A 19,034-nucleotide genomic window follows, 5' to 3' on the forward strand; every position below is an offset into this window, starting at 1 on the left:
TGCTATCACTCACTCTGTCTCTCTATCTATATACCTAACCTTATTGTGATAATAAGTCCAACAAAATACACAGAGAAAAGTAAAAATGATAAAAACACTGAAAATTCAAAGAAAATGTCCTTCGGTAGAGGCATTACTAGTGAAATCTTGGTGACACTCTTCATTCCAGCATGAATGGAAGAGAGAGACCTAGCTCCCAGAGCCTATCTGTAGTGGCCCTGATGAGTCCTTTTTTCATACCTATGTAAGAAATATCAAGTATTATGATGGCTAACAACATTATGTTTAAAGCTTAAGTTAACATTTAAAAGATCTATAAAGCAAAAATTACCTCTATCCTCTAAAAGCTTTACCAGTGAGAAAGGGACCCTGTTAGCCAGCTTGCTTAAGAATGCCTAGATGCCTACAGTTTTTCTTGTAATTGTCTAGTCTTTTACAATTTTAATTACATCTGTCCTTTATTCAAGATAATGGTCACAATGCTAACTGTGTATTTCTGCTTCTGTAAATAAGCTTGCTTGCTCATGACAGCCAATGACACCTGTTTGCTAACTGAGCCCCTGCTTACACTCATGCAGGATCCTTGCATGCAGGCAGGATATGTGCCACTCCCCGCCCCAGAGCATAACCTTGTGGGTTTTTTGCCTTTATAACCCCCTGACTAAAGTGTTTCAAGAAGGCACCTTGAGAATCTCAGACTTTCTGGTGCAACCCTGGTGCCAATCTCAATAAAACTTCTTTAAAGTTATTCATGGTCAGACTGGCAAATCTCTGAACAACCCTGGACCTGTTGCTTTTTAACAAAATCACAACCATTCAATTTTACCAATGAAGATGTGGGAGCCAGTGTGAAAGCCTGCTAGCTCAGAGAGGCAGAGCAAGCACCCAGCTGACCTTCCTCCTCAGCTGATGTCCCAGAAGGAATCCCCTCTCTGATGTATCTCAAAAAAAACGCCTTCAAACTGAATATCCCTCCCTTCTACTTCCTGTGCTTCTTTCTATCCATCATTCTGACGCCCTCTGACTGTTTGTGTTTTCTTTTCCTGACTAATCCTATGTTCACTTTCTGTCAACTGGTTGCCTGCTCTGCCTCTTGATCTACGTTTGACTTTAAGAAAGCTTAGATTAAAGGTGTATGAAAATGCTGAGTCACACCACAACTAAAAGCAGATTTTTCCAGTAAATAACACATTTTGGAGTTCACGATGTGCTCAAACATCCTGCAACGCAGACCTATAACAATATGAGACTTTTCTAACAAATACTATAAAACTCATGTATAAGACAAGTAATTAAAATCTTTTTATCTCTCCCACATTGAAAGACGTTTATGAAAATGTTTTAATCTTTCCTCTCCTAGTAAAACCTTTGTTTACTCAGAGACTCACTGTTCTAGGAATTTGATGGTCTGGAGCAGTCACCCCCCCTTTTTTTTGAAGTAGTGGCCCCCTTTTCTGTGAATGAATTCTTTTCAGACTAGCCAGCTGAGTATGATTGTGAGGTCAGACTCGAGTCATTAGGGAAAAAGACACAGCCACCATCTAAATTGGGGTAAAAACTGAAGGCATTTCCTGTCTTAGAGTGTTTACTCTTTTGAGCACACCTGTTGGGGCCATTCAAGAGGAACATCCAAACGGCTTTAGAACTCATGGAATGTGGCCCACTAGTTAGCACAGCTACGATGGGTGTGCTTTGGAGAGGCAGAGCCCCAAGGACTATGGTCCTGAGGTCTTCATGCTGTTGTAAGGTCTTGCTCTGCTTGTTGCCCTTGAATCCCTCCTAATCTATAAGTTATATGAAAACTCTAAGGGGGCTTCCAGCCCCTCCCTGTGCAGTATTGTTGGCACTTACAATATCAGTGATTAAACTTTTTTAAGCATTGCTTCAGATTAATGACTGAGCACCCTTGGAAAGGCCTTAGAGAAATAGATTGTTAGCAATGACCAGCACCCTTAGAAAGAATGTGGAGAAGACTGCTAGTAAAGTTAGGGTAAGATGTTTTTGTTAATGGCTCTGATGTAGAAAAATCTTAGGGACCAACTTGGAGATCAGAAAAGCATTTTTAATAGTTAAGCTTGGGACTTTGGAGGTCAGGGAACAAGAACAAGGGAGCCTGGGGCGCTGGGTGAGGTGTCTCTCCTGCTAAAGCTGAGCTGGTGATCAAAGTGGCGATTAATTTCTTGTACCCATTCCCCCCTCAGCTTCCTGATATGATTTAATAAAAAATTGTTAATGAGTAGATGTGCACCCTACTAGTATTAAAGTAGAAATGACTGGTTTTCATATAAAAGTTTTTAGAGTTGTGATTCTGTTAAGATTTTTGTAGGATTCCCTTTTCAGATAAATAATAACAAAATTGACCATTTCTATGTAATTACAAATTGCAGCCTGCCGGTAAGAGAAACTGGCTGATGAAATTACTTCACTTTGTTAATCTATAACAGGTTGCTTAGTTACAAATTATGTGGGTTCTTGGGAGTGATTTGTTTTTTCTTTACCTCTGATATGTAAAATGTTTTTCATGTAAAGGCATTGGGGAACATATTTTCTTTTTATAAAAAAATTATTCACTATAAGAAAAGTAGAATATAGTAACATTGTAATTTCTATACTGCTTGAAAGATTTTGCTGGGAATTAGCTATTGGAGTTTGTTGAAGCTTGCTTCATCTACCGTGTGTGTGTGTGTGTGTGTGTGTGTGTGTGTGTGTGTGTGTGTGTGTGAGTAATTTCTTTTCTCCCTCTTTTGCCAGTCCACAAGGAGTCTTTCACTGCCCCCCACCTCCCAGGGAGTATTTCACCAGCCCAGTGAATCAAGTTTTTTGTTTGATTTTTGGGTTTTTGACACAGGGTTTTTCTCTATAGCCCTGGCTGTCCTGGAACTCACTCTGTAGACCAGGCTGGCCTCAACTCAGAAATCCACCTGCCTCTGCCTCTGCCTCGCAAGTGCTGGGATTAAAGGTGTGTGCCACCACCGCCCTGTGTGAATCAAGTTTTGATCCCTCCGTGAAAAGTCTTCTTCTGAGTGATCAATTGCTGACACTACATCCTGCCTCAGTTTACCTGGATGTTGAAGCTGGTCTTTGACACATACCCTCTTAATCCAGAGTAAAGTTTGCCTGTCCAGACACTTCAGTTGGAGTAATAATATCTTCCTTTTAAAACCAAAACTTATTTCTAATAATTTGGGGGATCAACTGGAAACCTATCTCTCCTAACAGAATGACTCAGACCTCCTACCAGTGTTGGTTATATTTGATTTGCTTTTGTCTCATTGATTTGCATGATATATTTGCTGAGCTTTAAAGTGGATTTAGGGATTTTCTTAGCCTTGTGCCTTCAACACTATAAGGTATCAAAGAAATTCATTTTTCCTTTTATATTTAAAATACTTTATATTTAAAATACAATATATTCTGATCATGGTTTCCCCTCCCTCGACTCCTTCCAGATAATCCCCTCTTTTCCATCCACTCAACTTCATGCTTTAAGTGTGACTAGAATACTCAGTGAGACTCCATTGGAGAAAACAATTTTTTTTCCTTTGCAAGTAGATGGACACTGGATGCATCTTGGTTAGGGATGGGCAATTGATGCATCTTGGTTAGGGATGGGACCCTGTGTCCATTTCATGTATGAGCACTGGAATCCCGTCTGACTTGATCCTGTGCAGGCCCTGTGCATGCTGACACAGTCTCTGAGTTCATGTGTGCATTAGTCCTGTTGTGTGTGGAAGACCCTGTTTCCTGGGTGCCATCCATCCCCTTTGACTCTTACAGTCTTTCTGCCTTCTCTTCTGCATAGCATCCTGAGCCCTGAGTGGAGGGGTTTGATGAAGTCATCTCATTTAGGACTGAGTATTTCAGCGCCTCTCACTCTCATGCATGTTATACAGCTAAGGGTCTCTGTGTTAACTCTCATCTATTGCAAGAAGCATCTCTGATGATGGCTGTGTGGGGTACTGGGGTACTGGGGTAGAGCAGAGGGGTATTAGGAGAAATTTTATTGCTATGTTCTCCTATATAATATATATTATGTTCTCCTAGCTAATATATCACTATATATTAAAACTGTAGCATCTGGATTTCCCTTTGACTCACACTCTATCCAATCTCATGTTCTTGGCTACCTATGCACTGTCAGGCATGGCTTTTATCTCATTGTGCAGTGGGACTTAAATCAAATCAGAGGATGGTTGGCTGCTCCCACAACATTTGTGCCACTGCTGTACCAGCATACTTTGCAGGCAGGCCACCATTGTAGATATTAGGAATGTTACCTGGATTTATGGTTGCTTTTTGCCATCAGTAGTGTACAGAATACCTTTTAGTACCATGAATATTAGCCAATAGGGGTGGAAGCTCTAGTGAGACACCAGTTCTGCTTCTCTGTGTTCAATGAGATATATAAATGTTGTCTTCAATGATAGGGCTTGACCATCAGTTTGTGGAGAGCAACTGAGCCTTGGCAATAGTGAATTGTTGGGAGGTTTACATGGAGCCTCTTTGGTCAATAACTCAATTAGATACAACCTATCCCTTGCACTGGACATCAGCTAATCTGGGTCCATGGGCTTACATTGACTGAGTCACTAACCAAAGAGCATGCAGAGGCTAGATCTATGTCCCAACTCCTACATTTTTAGCAGATGTGCAGCTTGGTCTTCATGTGGGTCCCCTAACAATTGGTACAGGGCTGTCTCTGACTCTGTTGCCTGTCACAGGATCCCCTTCTACACAGACTGCCTGGCTGGCAGTCTCAGTGGGAGAGGAGGTGCTTATTCCTATTGGGACTAGATGTCCCAGGGTGGAGCTTCCTCTTCTCTGAGGAAAAGGGGAGAGGTAATGGGGGAGGGGAGGACTGGACTGGGAGGAGAGGAGGAAGGGAGGTTGCAATAGGGATGTAATGTGAATAAAAATAAATAAATTATAAAAAAATGTTTTAGCATATCTAAGCACAAATATTATGTACAGAGGGGAGAAGATTAGGAAAAGAACAGTTTACATGCTAGACATGAGTACAGGCTTTTTAAGAGAGTGGTAATGGTTTAACAATGATTATATGTTCAAATTTTGGTGGCCTCCAATATTACAGTGTTTAAAGTGTTTCAAAGGAACTTTTATGTTTTTCACTAAATGATCTCACTAAATAAGATTCTAGAGTCTATTTGGTAAATTTATGGGTTGCCAAAAGAAAACTCTAGGTCACAGGGTAAAAGGTGTCTCATTGTATTAATTTCTAAGGAAGTTAAGACTTTTAACTCTAAACAAAGTTTTTCGTTCTGTTTGTGTGGTTCTCAAAATTTTTCAGATTCACAGCTGGGAAGGGTGCATGCTCATTGTATTTTTATCATTTTTATTTGAAATATTTCTATAAGAAGGAAGATTATCTCTGTGTAGGCAATTGTTAAAACCATCTATCTTTTATCTATCTATCTATCTATCTATCTATCTATCTATCTATCTATCTATCTTAGTATCAAAATTCTCAACTCTTAGCTTGTGAGAGTTTTTAACCAAGCTTTTCTTACATTTCTCCCTTTTTATTTCATTCTATTTTTAATTTCCAATTCTTTATAGATATGCTACGCAGTAGTAATAGAGGCAATGAGCCACAAGGGTAACAACCATGCACATTAATGCAAAATTTCTCAAAGAAGGAACAAGTAATCTTAATTATATATTTATGTAACTTTAATATTAGATTTTATTCAGCATATAACCAACATAAAATTATTGCAGGGTATTTTCAAGTTTTGTAAATAAATCTGGTGTGGATTTTACACATACGACACACTTCAATTTAGAGATGCCTCATTTTTGTGGAAACAGACATTACAGCTCTATAAGAAGCCTTACATGTTGGGTATGGTGCTGCATGTTTGGTACTCCAGAGGCAGAGGCAGAAGGGATACTGTGATTTTGTTGAGGTCAACCTGGGATACATAGTTACTTTCTAACTAGCTAGGCATATTGAAACCATGTCTCAAAATACAAACAAACAAAACAAAGCAAAAATAAGATTACAAGGTAATTATAACTTAGAAATATAAATATTAAATTAAATATATAACTTAAATATAAGATTAATAACTATTAGTTAAATAAACCATAAATTAAATATAAAATTAAAATATAATCTTTAGTTATAAGTGTTTGCTAGCAGAGGCCCAACTCTGATGTCCCCAGATAGTGACATAGCCACTTGTATCTCCAAAACCAAACAAAAATAGTAGCAAAGAAACCAGTTTGAACTGTTAATCAGCCAATATGGTCACTTCCAGGAGTGGGAAGGTGTATGGATTGCCAGATTATATTGTAAGAGACTGACAGAGTGGAGAAGAGGCACACAGGGTGGAGAAGAGGCACACAGGGTGGAGAAGAGGCACACAGGGTGGAGGAGAGGCACACAGGGTGGAGGAGAGGCACACAGGGTGGAGAACAGGCACACAGGGTAGAGAACAGACACACATGGTGCAGAACAGGCACACAGGGTGGAGAACAGGCACATAGAGTGGAGAACAGGCACACACAATCTATCTTGGCCAACAAGTGCTCGTTCATACTCATCTCAGGACTGGTAAGCAGAGATGGGCTTTTTCTCTATGAGAAAGTCATTGCTTACTGGAGATTTCACCCTTTTCACAAAATACTCATCCATCATTTTGTTTATGGGATCTAGGTAGACTGTGTCAAGTATGACTACTCGTGGGAAAGGAGCCAGTAGGAAAACTGAGATATTTTGATGATATATATATATACACACACACACACACACACACATATATATATATATATACATTCTTATATATATATATATATATATATATATATATATTCTTATGGGATTTTAACAGGCCCTAAAGAGTAGCCACTACTTAAGAGAGGAGCCACAAATGTCCTCGACATCCTTGTCACATGTGCCTCAAATGCCTGCTTCTACAAAGAGACAGCAAAGAACAGTAGAGGCAGGAATAACATGGCCAAGGTTTCTAGGATGGTTTGAAGGATCCTAATGCTTTGATGTCTGTGACATGTTACCTGATAACACATTACAAAGTTTGTTGCAGACAAATGGCTCTGGAAATTTGGGGATATGCAAAATGAACTCATTTTTTTTTGGCTATAAAGCTTCTCAAAGCCTTTAATAAAGCAAAATGCCTTATCTAGTTCAAAGAGAAGAAAAGGACACAAAAGATTATGTTAACACTAACAACCCCTCTTCTTCACGGAATGTTTGCAGATCATGAGCAACAGTTTAGAAGTTCATCTTCAGGAAGATTCTTAAGTGTAGTAAATAAAAGCATACACAGTGATTTATTATTGAAAGGCTACACCTGTGGAAGTGTGTGTTTTTGTGTGTGTGTGTGGGGAGAGTGAGAGGGAGAGAGAGGGGGAAGAGGAGAGGGGCAGGGAGAGAGGGGGGAAGGGGAGAGGGGCAGGGAGAGAGGGGGGAAGAGGAGGGGGCAGGGAGAGAGGAGCAACAGTCAGAAGCAGGGCAAGAAACATGGTGAGGTTCATGAGACAGGTACCACATCTACTACCTAGTTCCTTGTCTTCTACAGATTTCTTTTCTTTTCTTTTCTTTTCTTTTCTTTTCTTTTCTTTTCTTTTCTTTCTTTTTTTTTTTTTTTTTTTTTTTTTTTTTTTTTTTTTTTTGGTTTTTTTGGCTTTTTTGAGACAGGGTTTCTCTGTATAGCCCTGGCTGTCCTGGAACTCACTCTGTAGACCAGGCTGGCCTCGAACTCAGAAATCCGCCTGCCTCTGCCTCCCAGAGTGCTGGGATTACAGGCGTGCACCACCACTGCCCAGCTGCAGATTTTCATCAATATGATTTCCTCATTGTGGAATGCTGGAGGAGCCATAAAAAAATAAGTGAAACAGGGATTATTATTTGTATAAGGTAAACACCAGACCTTTGCATGTTTAATGTTTATGGCTTTGCAATTCACTATTCCCAGGTTATAGAATTTTGTAATGATGGTATTCTCCATCGCAGTTATAGATATCTTTGTTGAACCCGAGACTTGTGAGGAGAAAAACCAAGTTCACTGTCTAATTAAAGCAGGCTGTCTTTTGGGGTGCATCTAGGACTGGCCAGTCTGGCTGCCTTTCACTAATTTGGGGATTTAGAGAGCAGCCCCTGCCAGCCCCTTCAGGTCCCTTTTATCTGAGAGCTAGCGTGTTTACAGGGTTGAGAGAGTAGGCTGTTATACATCCTTAGAAAACACAGTGAAAGGGAAGGAACAGGGGTAAGGGTTACATCATGCAGATGGGGTTGCAAGCTAGTGTAGGTTGAAAAACATGTTTTGTTGCTTACATCAAATCTAAGAAACAGGAACTTATTCTTAATTATAAATAGAGAACTTAACCTTCATGGATGTAACACAGGACAAACAGGAACTTTAACTACAGACGCCTTAGCCTGCACAGGACAAACAGGAACCTATTCTTAACTGTCTTAACTGCTAACAGAAACCTTAACCTGCAGTGTATATTGTTTCTGCTTAGCTCTCCCATTTTTCTGTTGAAAAATTTTGCCAGTTTTCTTTAGGTTTTTCACCCTACTTTTTACAGCAACATAAATTTAATCTACTCCCTTAATAGTCTTAATATAGTAAATAATAAAGTTGAGATTGGGAAGGTTAGTAACCTTCCCAAGGTTACTGGGTCTGGGGTGTGTGTGTGTGTGTGTTTTCCTTACTTTTCCTTATTTGCTAGGTAGTTTTTATTTGTTGGACCGTTCTCCCTTATCACTCAGGAAATGCACCCTATCATCTTGTTATTAATAAAATGTCTTTATTAGTAATCTGCATCTCAGCAGTGACTGCCACTACCCTGCTTCCAAAAACGTAGGATGCTGCCATCCAGTCATCAACTCCCGGAGTCTTTGTTGTTGCTAAAACACCCTGGCTATATCTTAAATCTAGCCATTTCATCCCTACCAACATCCTGTTCATCCACAATGTCATGTCATACATTTATTGTGGTCTTTCCCCAGACTAAGTCAGGAATATCTGTTAGGAAACACTACCATGACCATGTGACCACCCACAATAGAAAGACTCACTTGTACCCTTGGGACAAAACCAAAGCTCATTAACGATGTTCACGTAGCAGTTCTGACTCCTGCTTTTGTCCCTCCATATCCCACATTCCCACGTTTACTTTAATCCAGGCATCCTAGCGCTCCAGCAGATTTTTTTTTTAACTTGGCCTGTATCCTGTAGGAATGCTATACCTATTATTGGCCCTGAACGCTGGGAGCAGACGTGTTTAATAGTCTGATGATGTTTGTTCTCCCCATGTGGCTGGCTGGAGACTTTTCTGGTATCAGATCCTCCCTCAAGACCCTTTGTTATAAAATATAACGTGGAGCCCATGTGGATGGGGGTAATTGGCCAGCCCATGCCAAGTTACCCCCTGAGAAATCACACCACGTGATAGACCCGGTATAAGGGAGGTTTGTTTGGGAGAAGGGAGGGGAGCAAGGATCTGGGGAACCGGTAGAGGCAGGTAAAGAGCAGAGCCATGAGGGCAGAGAAGGGGGCACAGAAAGACAGAAAGAGAGAAAGAAAAGCCAGCTGGGAATACGTGGGACCAGAGAAAGAAAGAGAGAGGGAGGAGGAACGGGTCACAAATGGTCTTTTTATACTCTGCTATGTATGTGCACCGCCCACACCTGGCTACAGGCAATGGCTGCAGGTGATGATGTAATCCATCGCTGGGTCCCTGGGAGGAGTCTAGGGGCATCATTTGTTAACATTCTTACCGTAAATATGCTTTCCTCAGTCAGTCTATAGAACCTATCTTTATGGACTTTACAGTTTCAGTGAAGTCATATCCAATTTGTATTTAGCTTATTTCATTCCTCAAAGAAATTTATGTATGCTTTATTGTGAATGTGAGATTGTGTTAATTATAACCAGAATAAATTTTTACCAAATTGTGCTCTGCTTAAATATGCCTAAAATAAACTACTGGGAGTCAGACCCTGATAGTTTGAACCAACTCCTACTATTGAGTCATGGTGACCTGAACTGCCTGCCTTCTTATATCCTGTGGATAGTCACTCTGAAGGCCGTGGAGGTCACAGAGACCACTGTAAATGTTGCCTAATGTGTGGAGCTTGGAGAAGATGTGTGTGTGTGTGTGTGTGTGTGTGTGTATTTTAGTAGAAGTGGAGGGTCTGCATTTGGTCCTCTCAGCCAAGCAGTTGTAACCATAAGAGAGTGACATATGCAAGACTTCCCCTCAGCCCTCTGAAGTAGTGCATTTTATACAATTATTGAGACACCTATGAAGATTCAGGGGAGGAAAATATTCAGAGCACTAGCTCCGCAACTTTGTGCAAGTGACTGTAAAATTTAGCCCTTGGTTTCCTGAACGAGAAACCATTGATATTGAAAATTGGAGAGGCATAGGAGCCAACGTGAAGAGACCACGAAAAGAGGAATAAAATCCTGTCAATTACTTCAGCATCTGGACTGAAGTGCTGGAGGCTCCTTCCCATTCCCCATGGAAAACTAGGACTAAAGAATGTTGAGGCCCCCTTCATAGGGAAAAATTAAAACAGGCCCGACTTCTAGTACAGGAATTTCAACTAGGATATCAAGCCTTCAGTTGGTCCCTGCAATTTCTGTGGTTTTATAAGTCATAAAAAGACAAATAATAAATTTTCACTGTTACATGATCTCAGGGGTTACTACTATGAAAAACTGGGAAGGGAGCCTTCAAAGGGCTTCCCACTCCTGTCATGATTCCTCAAGGACATTAAATTATTATTCTTGATTTAAAAGATGACATTTTCTCTATTCCTTTATAGCCTAACGATAAAAACATTTTGTATTCTCTTTTTCTGCTTTAAATCTATCCTCAGATCTCAGGCTATCATCCTCCCTGCTTAGAACTTCCCAGACAATGCTTCCTCAATTGGAGCCACATCAGTTTGGCAGGTCCTCACCTGCCCATTGGCACCACAGATTCTGCTCTTTCCGAAGACTCTCAGGCAAACCTTGTAAGAAACACAACACCTGAAGCAGAGTCAGTTATTAGCTTATTAAACAATGCTGCTATTAAAGTGGTAGCTTATAGAATTAGTCCCTTACTTCTTTATCAATTGTTTACCCTTCCTTCCTTCTCTTCTCCTGGAATTATACATCAATAAGGTAATTATAGTATTATAGAAATTAATACATGTCACAATGATCTGTAACTCCTTATTTAAAAGACAATATAGACTTAATAATGATGGGAAGGGTGGGTCTTAAACAACTTACTGGTAAAGCGACTACAGAAATTACTGTGCCATTAAATAAAATCCAGGGTGATTATTCATACCACACTGCTAATACTTGGCAGGTAGTATTTATATGTCACTCAGTACACATAAATAATCATTATCCTAAAGATCCCCTTTTAAGATATTTTTGAAGGTACCCCATGAGTATTATCTAATATTAAAACTAATAAATCCTGTGAGACCATTCGTAATGCTTTTTCAGATGGCTTTTCAAAAGGATAAAGAGCTTATGTTTTATATATAAATTCAGCATTATCCTCAATAAAGATTGAACCCTCCCTGGTTATCTGAACTCACCACAGTCACTCAGCTTTTAAGGGATGTTTCTAGGTCATTAAATATTTTAACTGACTCTGCACATTGTATTCAAACTGTTTCTCTTTTAGAAACTGCAAGACTTAAATCCAAGCCCACTTCTGATGTTATTTCATAGTTATCTTTTCTCTCTTCAGGCATCTATATGGCAAATTCAGTCTTTCTTCATGAATCATATCTGTGCTCGTTCTAATTTTCCAGTACTGTTGGCATCCACAAATGCTCAAGTCAACCAATGTGCTGGCTTCTTCCTTGCCCCTGGTACTTTTTTTTTTTTTCACACTGCTTAAAAATCCAATTAATTTCATCTTTTTGTTTTTCTTTTACACTACCGCCCTCTGCTGGCATAATTAATCCTTGAGGATTAAAATCCAAAACCATTTGACAAACAGATATTTCTCATATTTCAGAATTTGGATGTTTAAAATATGTTCCTGTAACAGTTAGTACTTTTAAAATATGACTTTTGCTTCTGATAACAGGAGTAAAACAATATTGGGTGCCATTAATCATTTATTATTCATCTTCTCTTTTCTAAGATTTCTATTACAATTAAAAAGTGATAATGGTCCTGCTTATATTAGCAACTGCTTTAAGGCAATTTATTGTATATTAACCACATTACTGATATCCCTTATAATATGAGTCCCTGGTACCAACTTGTGTTACTGCTCTCTTTCTGTGAATGGGATACCATGACAGATTATAGAGGAAAGGATTTAATGGGGGGGAGGGGCTTGCTTACTGTTTCAGGTTAGTCCACGATCATGATGGCAGGGAGCATGATGTTAGATAGTTAAACATGGTTCTGGAGCAGTAGCTGAGGGTTTATGTTCTGATCCACAGACAGCAGGAAGAGAGATCAAGAGTTGGCCTTGTGTGTGCTTTTGAATCCTCAAGACCTATACCTGGAGACATACTGCCTCTAACAAGTCCACACCAACAAAATCAGACCTCTTAATCCTTCCCAAACAGTTCCACTAACTGAGGATCAAACGTTCAAAGGTATGAGCTTATAGAGGTTTTGCTCATTCAAACCAGCACAGACCTACAAAAGGTTTTCTATCTTTTCCGCACTGGGGGCTTGAAGAGGGATGTGTTCACCCAAGGTCAAGGAGATGAGATAGGAGAGTGATCAGAGGGAAGGTGAGAGAATGAATGTGGGGTTCAGATGCTAATAGGAATCAGTTTCTAAGTCATTTAAAGCCTTAATTAATGCTCAGTAAATACAAAAGGTCAAAGAACAAGATATACTATTCATGTCAGGTACACACATTAGATTATGTGTGCTTTCAGTTTGGAAGTGAAAGTGATGCAGATATTTATAGACCACAAGTTACAGGAAGAGTTAAGCTAATATAGATTTTAAATAGCAGGAGTTAATCTATAGGCAGATAATAACACAGGTGCGTATAGATCATGAGTTTCAGGTAGTGATGCCAACAGTATATAAACAATAGGCAGAAAATAATACAGATGCTGGTAGATTATGAGTTATAGCCATGAGCTATAGCCACACATCTGTGTAACACAGATGCATATAGGTTATGACAAGTACAGCAGCACACATGGTTATACTTCTATAGCAGCAGAAGAGAATACGCTTGTACTAATACAGCAGAGCATGCGAATGGAGCAGCGGCGCACTGCACATGGATGGATGGCAGTGTCTATGTACATATTCTTACAGCACTGCAGGTAATGTGTTGAATTAGAAGTGAGGAAAACCAAGACACAGTGATTCAGAAATGCATGAAGTATTCATGAATGTGGTACAGCCGTAAACACAAAGGTGGTAGGAGAGCAGTGCCCTTGGATGAATTAGTGCATCAATGATATGGATGACGTGGTAGAGCAGCATGCATATAGCACCAGTACAACTGCAAACAGAAAAATAAACCTGACAAAAAGAAAGGAAGGAAGGAATATAGAAAGAAAAACAGAACAAAAGAAATGAAGATAACATAAGGAAGAAAGGGGGACTAAAAGACAGAAAGAAGGTAAGAAACACAAAGAAGAGTATACAGAAAAAGGAAGAAGAAAAGAAAGAAAATGAAAGAAAATAAAAACAAAAGGAAGAAATATAGAAAAAGAAAGAACAAATAAAAGAAAGGAAAAACAAAGATAGAAAGCAAAAAAAATAAAGAAAACAAATAAAAGCAGAAAGAAATATAGAAAAAATGAAGAAACAAGTTAAGGGAAGGCAGAAAGAAAGAAATGAGATGGAAAAGAAAAAAGAAAGAAAAAGAAAAAGAGATAGAAAGTGAAAAGTGAAAAGATAAAGAAAAAAGAAATAAAAGAATGATGGACGAAAAAGAACATAAAAATTAAATCAAAAAGAGGAAAAAAAGGGAAGAAATACAGAACGAATCAAAAAGGCAGACAGACAGACAGAAAGAGGTTGAAGGACAGAAAGAAAAAGGAAGAATGAAAAACAAAGAAATATAGAAAGACAGCCAAAGAGAAAATGAAAATCAAAGCAAGAAAGAAAAAAAGCAAAATCAAGAATGTATGAACAATAGATAGAAAATAAGAAAGGAAGAAGAAAGAAAGACAAAAACAGAAAAAAGAGGTAAAATAGAAAGAAATAACAGAATTTTAAAAATAAAGGCAAAAATGTAATGAACAGAAAGAAAAAAGACAGAAGGAACAAAGGAAGAAATGAAGACAAAAAAGGAGAAAATGAATTAAGAAAAACAAAAAGAAAAAAGTAAAATGAAAAAATGAGTGAAAAATAGAAAGATAGAAAATAATGAGCAAAAAACCAAAAAGGCAGAGAAAAAGAAAGAAAATACAAACCATGACAGAAAGCAAGGAGGAAGGAAGAAAGGAAGGCAGATCAAAGAACAAAATATAAAACAGAATCACGACAGGAAGATAGAGAGATAGAATAAAACACCAAAGAGAAAGAAGAAAAGGGGACACTTTGAAAAGTGACTTTAATCTTTATTTCTAAGTTCTTCTCCAAAAATTCTCTCCAAAAAATTCTCTCTCTGCTCTTTGTCCTCAGATCTTATACATCTTTCAGAATATATGATCACATAATTACAAGTTTACACATAAATTTAAATCACAAATTGAATAAGAAATTTACAACAGAGATGTTTACATGGGTTCATGGAGAGTTAAAAATCATAATTTTTGTGATTAAGTTACCATTGAAGTTTTGTGTAGATAAACCCAGTCAATATTTTATCTTTTGACTTTGCACCTACAATAAATCATTAGTTCCCTTTTGAGACCTTTGGTTAATTGTTTTACAACCTCTTGGAATATATTCTAAGTTTTAAGTGACCACTTTCTGTCTCAGAAGCAATTAACTCATGACACATGAAGACAACAGTTTTTATACTAGAGAGGACTTTAATAGCTGTCCTATTATAAAGGGCTTAATAATTACCAATATAATTTTAGGAAGTTTTATAGGATCATAATTACGAAATCATGTAGTTGTCTATGTAGCATCACTACAAGACAGTACATTTTTGTTGATCTATAGAAATCTGCCCCAAAGCATGGGCCAATACCTAGTGGTTGTTATATATATTTAATAACAGAATTAACATGTTAATAGCAGGAATCTTTACTAAAATGTAGTCCCTTCAACCTTGCCTAGAAGAGCTCATCCACTGTAGTTCTACAATCTATGGTGAAACCATCTCAGGAAGTTCATAAGCTAGTTTTTAGCCTCGCCTAGATGGCTCCTGGCAAACTAGAGTAGCCAAATGGAGATTTTTTTTTTTGATTGCTGGATCTTGATGTTTTGATAGTTGGACTTTGGTGATCACCCTCAGGAGTGAGTCAAGCTTACTAAAGAGTCCAGTGAGGGAATAGACCTTGGGGGCCAGCTTTAGGAATATAATCTAATGGTTTAGCAAGACAGAGGGAAGGGAGAGGGAAGAACCTTCTGGTGCCATGTTTGCCTGTTAGAGCCCTTCAGAATTAGACAAAGAACAAAGACAGAAAGAAAAGAAAGGCAGGGAATCCTTCACTCTTTTCTTTCCTTGTTATTTATTTCTTTGTTTTATTCAACTTTTTATTTTATTTGTCTTCCACTTTTCTTTTCTCATCACTTTCTTCCTTTATGTTCACATGCATGATATTTTCAAATACATTCACAAGTAAGCATATGTGCAAATGTTCACACCCATGACATTTCTGAGCATTCATGTGTATGCATGTTTTCATCTATGTTTAATTTCTGAGCACTCTCAAATGTCATTATGTATACATGTGTTTACATGAATACTGTTTCTGAACACTTTCATGTTGGTATAAATTACATGCTCACATGTATGAAGTTTGGGAGTGCCATCATATGTCAGCATGTACACTAATGCTATATATGAATAAAATTTGAGAGCAGTCACATATCAGTGTGTATGTGCATGTTTATATACATGCAGCCTCAAAGTATAAACACATGGCTGGCATATACAAGCATGCTCACAGGCATACAGTTTCCAAGCATGGTCAAAAGTCAGGGTTTCACACACATTCACATGCACAGTTTCCAAATGGTTTCACATGAATGGTATAGCAGAGCACAAGGATGTACTACTATATCACTGTGTGTGGATGTACTAGTACAGCTGTGTTCATGGGTGTACTAACTCATTAGTGTATGTAGATATACAGTTCAGAAGTGCATATGGATGTGCTATAGCAGTACTCAGGAAGTACTTGTAGCACGTAGGTATATGATACAGTAGCACGCTGAACGAACTAGTACTGCAAAGGAATGACCTAGTACAGCAGAACACACAGACCTCTGCCAGTGGGTGTACTGAAGCACTAATGCACTCTGCTGCACCCGTAGAGCAGCTCACAGTGCTGCACTAGTCCAGCAGTGAAAATGGGTATCCTAATACCGCTGTGCACATGGTATATAGCTGGGAGGAGGGAGGTAAAAACATATCTTTAAAAAAGGTAAAAGATTATAAAATCTGAAAAGAGATCGGAGTTTTACAACTATGTATTTCGGACATAGAGGCCATGGATGCTGTTCTCACGATCATATCCCCTGAATGAAGCCGGGTCTGCTAACACCTTTTCAAGGACTGAAGATGGGCTCATGAGCCCCAACCCTACTTTGAGGGGATATTGGTTGTCATTAGCTTCTTGAAGGAGAGTCATTCATTTCTGTTGTGATTTTTAACCTTGTCTATGTTACAGTAAATAACTATCTATCCATGCTTGTGAAAGGAACTTCAAACTTACAGGGTCAACCACCACCACCACCACACCACCACCACCACCACCACCACTACCACCAAAAGCTAAAAAAAGAAAATCCTTCAAAACCAGATACCAAAATCAAAGGGAGAGCTTGTGGAGAAAAGGGACATATTAATTTTATGTTGCTGTGATAAATACCACAACCAAGTTAACTTATAGAGGAAAGTTTATTTTGGCTAATGGACCCAGAGATTAGAGCCCACTGTGGACATGGGACAGTGTTAAGCAGCAAGCATGGTGGCAGGAACAGGACACTGAGAGCTCACGAATTCAAAGCAGAGAAATCATCTGGAAGTGTCCCAAGGTTTTAAACTCTCCAAACCCACCTCTAGTGTTGTGTTTCCTTCAGCAAGGCTGCACCTCCTGTAGAGACCCTTATTGGGGTGCCGTGCCACCTCACAGGAGCGGGACATTGGCCAAGGACAAGGCTTCAGGCAGGAATCTGATGTTAGGCCATGACAGGGAAGTAAGCTCAAACAGGAATCTGACTTTAGGGCATGATAGGAAAGCTAAGTTCAGGTAGGAATCTAACATTAGGCTATAATAGGGAAATAGGATAAAACAGGAATTTTAATCTTAGGGTGGACTGAGAGAAGCAAGCTTCAGGTGAGATTTGGGTCCTGGAAAAGGAAGTAGGCTCGGGTATTTTGGCCATTCTGAGAAGCCCTTGGAAACAACTGTCAAGGGACTTTGCTTATTGCCTTGACAATTTTCTGTTTATTGTCTTGCTTGTTCCTCATTGTACTACTATTGCCCTTAGTACTTGCATGTAAATAATATGGTATAAAAGTGGATTGGAAAACAAACCTGCCTTCAGTCTCAGAATTGACTGGGGTCATGCTGTAGCATTGTCTAATTATCTCTTTCTTTTAAATCCTCGCTCCTGTGCTAGAGGACCTGATGACTGACTGAGAGGGCTTGGTCAACCTCCTAAAACTCTCCCTCCATAGAGCACCACCAAGTGGGAACCGAATGTGAAAATACCTAAGGCTGTGGGGCACATTTCTTATTCACACCACTCACTGGCCCCATGCACTGTGGCCATATCACAACACAAAATGCATTTAGTGCAAATTCCCAATTTCTAAGTCTTTCATGGTCTGAACAAATGTTTAAAAAAAAATCAAAGACTCTTCTGAGGCATAAATCAATCTCCTAATTACAAACTATAAAATAAAAACACAAATTATGTACCTACAGCATGTAATATATATTACCAGTCTAAAACAGAGGGATGGAGAACTTGTGATCAAAGCAAGACTGGAACTCAAGACTGGACAAACATAAAATCCTATAGCTCCATGTCTGATGCCAAAGGGCTTAGATGACTCTGCCCCACCAGTTGTACTGCCCATAACATTATATGTCACTGGGGATAGTTTTACTTCCTGTATGCAGTTTTTCTTGGCAAATGTTCCATGGCTTTGCCATCAACATCTTCTGGCCTCCCCTGCAACCCAGGCTGCCCTTTCCTAGCTTCTCACACTGTGTGGTCTCAGTGGATCTCTGAAATCACAAAGGATTCATGACCCACTCTCTCTTCTCTTTATGAATCTAAAGGCAGTATCATGTGGATGACACTGCCAAATTCAGGTGCTGGCTTGGAATGGACTCTGGTTCCCTTGAATCACATAATTATCAGCTTTTGTATTCAGTTGCTTTCTGGGAAAACTAGTAGAAACCGCCTTAGGCTCTGTACACAATTTAGAAACTTAGCTGGGTAAGGTCTTGCCCTAAGGACACCCCTTCGCTTTTAATATGTCCTCACTAAGGTTTGTATTTCCATGATGAAACACCATGGTTATAGCAACTTCAGGAGGAAAGGATTTGTTTGACTTATAATTCCATATCATAGTCCATTATGGAAGTCAGGATAGGAACTCAAGCAGGGCAGGAACCTGGAAGCAGGAGCTGATGCAGAGGCCATGGAGGGGTGCTGCTTACTGGCTTGCTCAGCCTGCTTTCTTATAGAATCCAGGACCACCAGCCCAGGGGTGGCACCACCCACCATGGGCTGGATATTTCCCCATCAATCACTATACTGGCTGGTTTTTTGTGTCAACTTGACACAGGCTGGAGTTATCACAGAGAAAGGAGCTTCAGTTGAGGAAATATCTTCATGAGATCCAGCTGTAAGGAGGAGGGCCCATTGTAGGTGGTGCCATCCCTGGGCTGATATTCT

This window comes from Apodemus sylvaticus, chromosome 5 (genome assembly GCF_947179515.1).
Source record: "Apodemus sylvaticus chromosome 5, mApoSyl1.1, whole genome shotgun sequence".
Lineage (NCBI taxonomy): Eukaryota > Metazoa > Chordata > Mammalia > Rodentia > Muridae > Apodemus > Apodemus sylvaticus.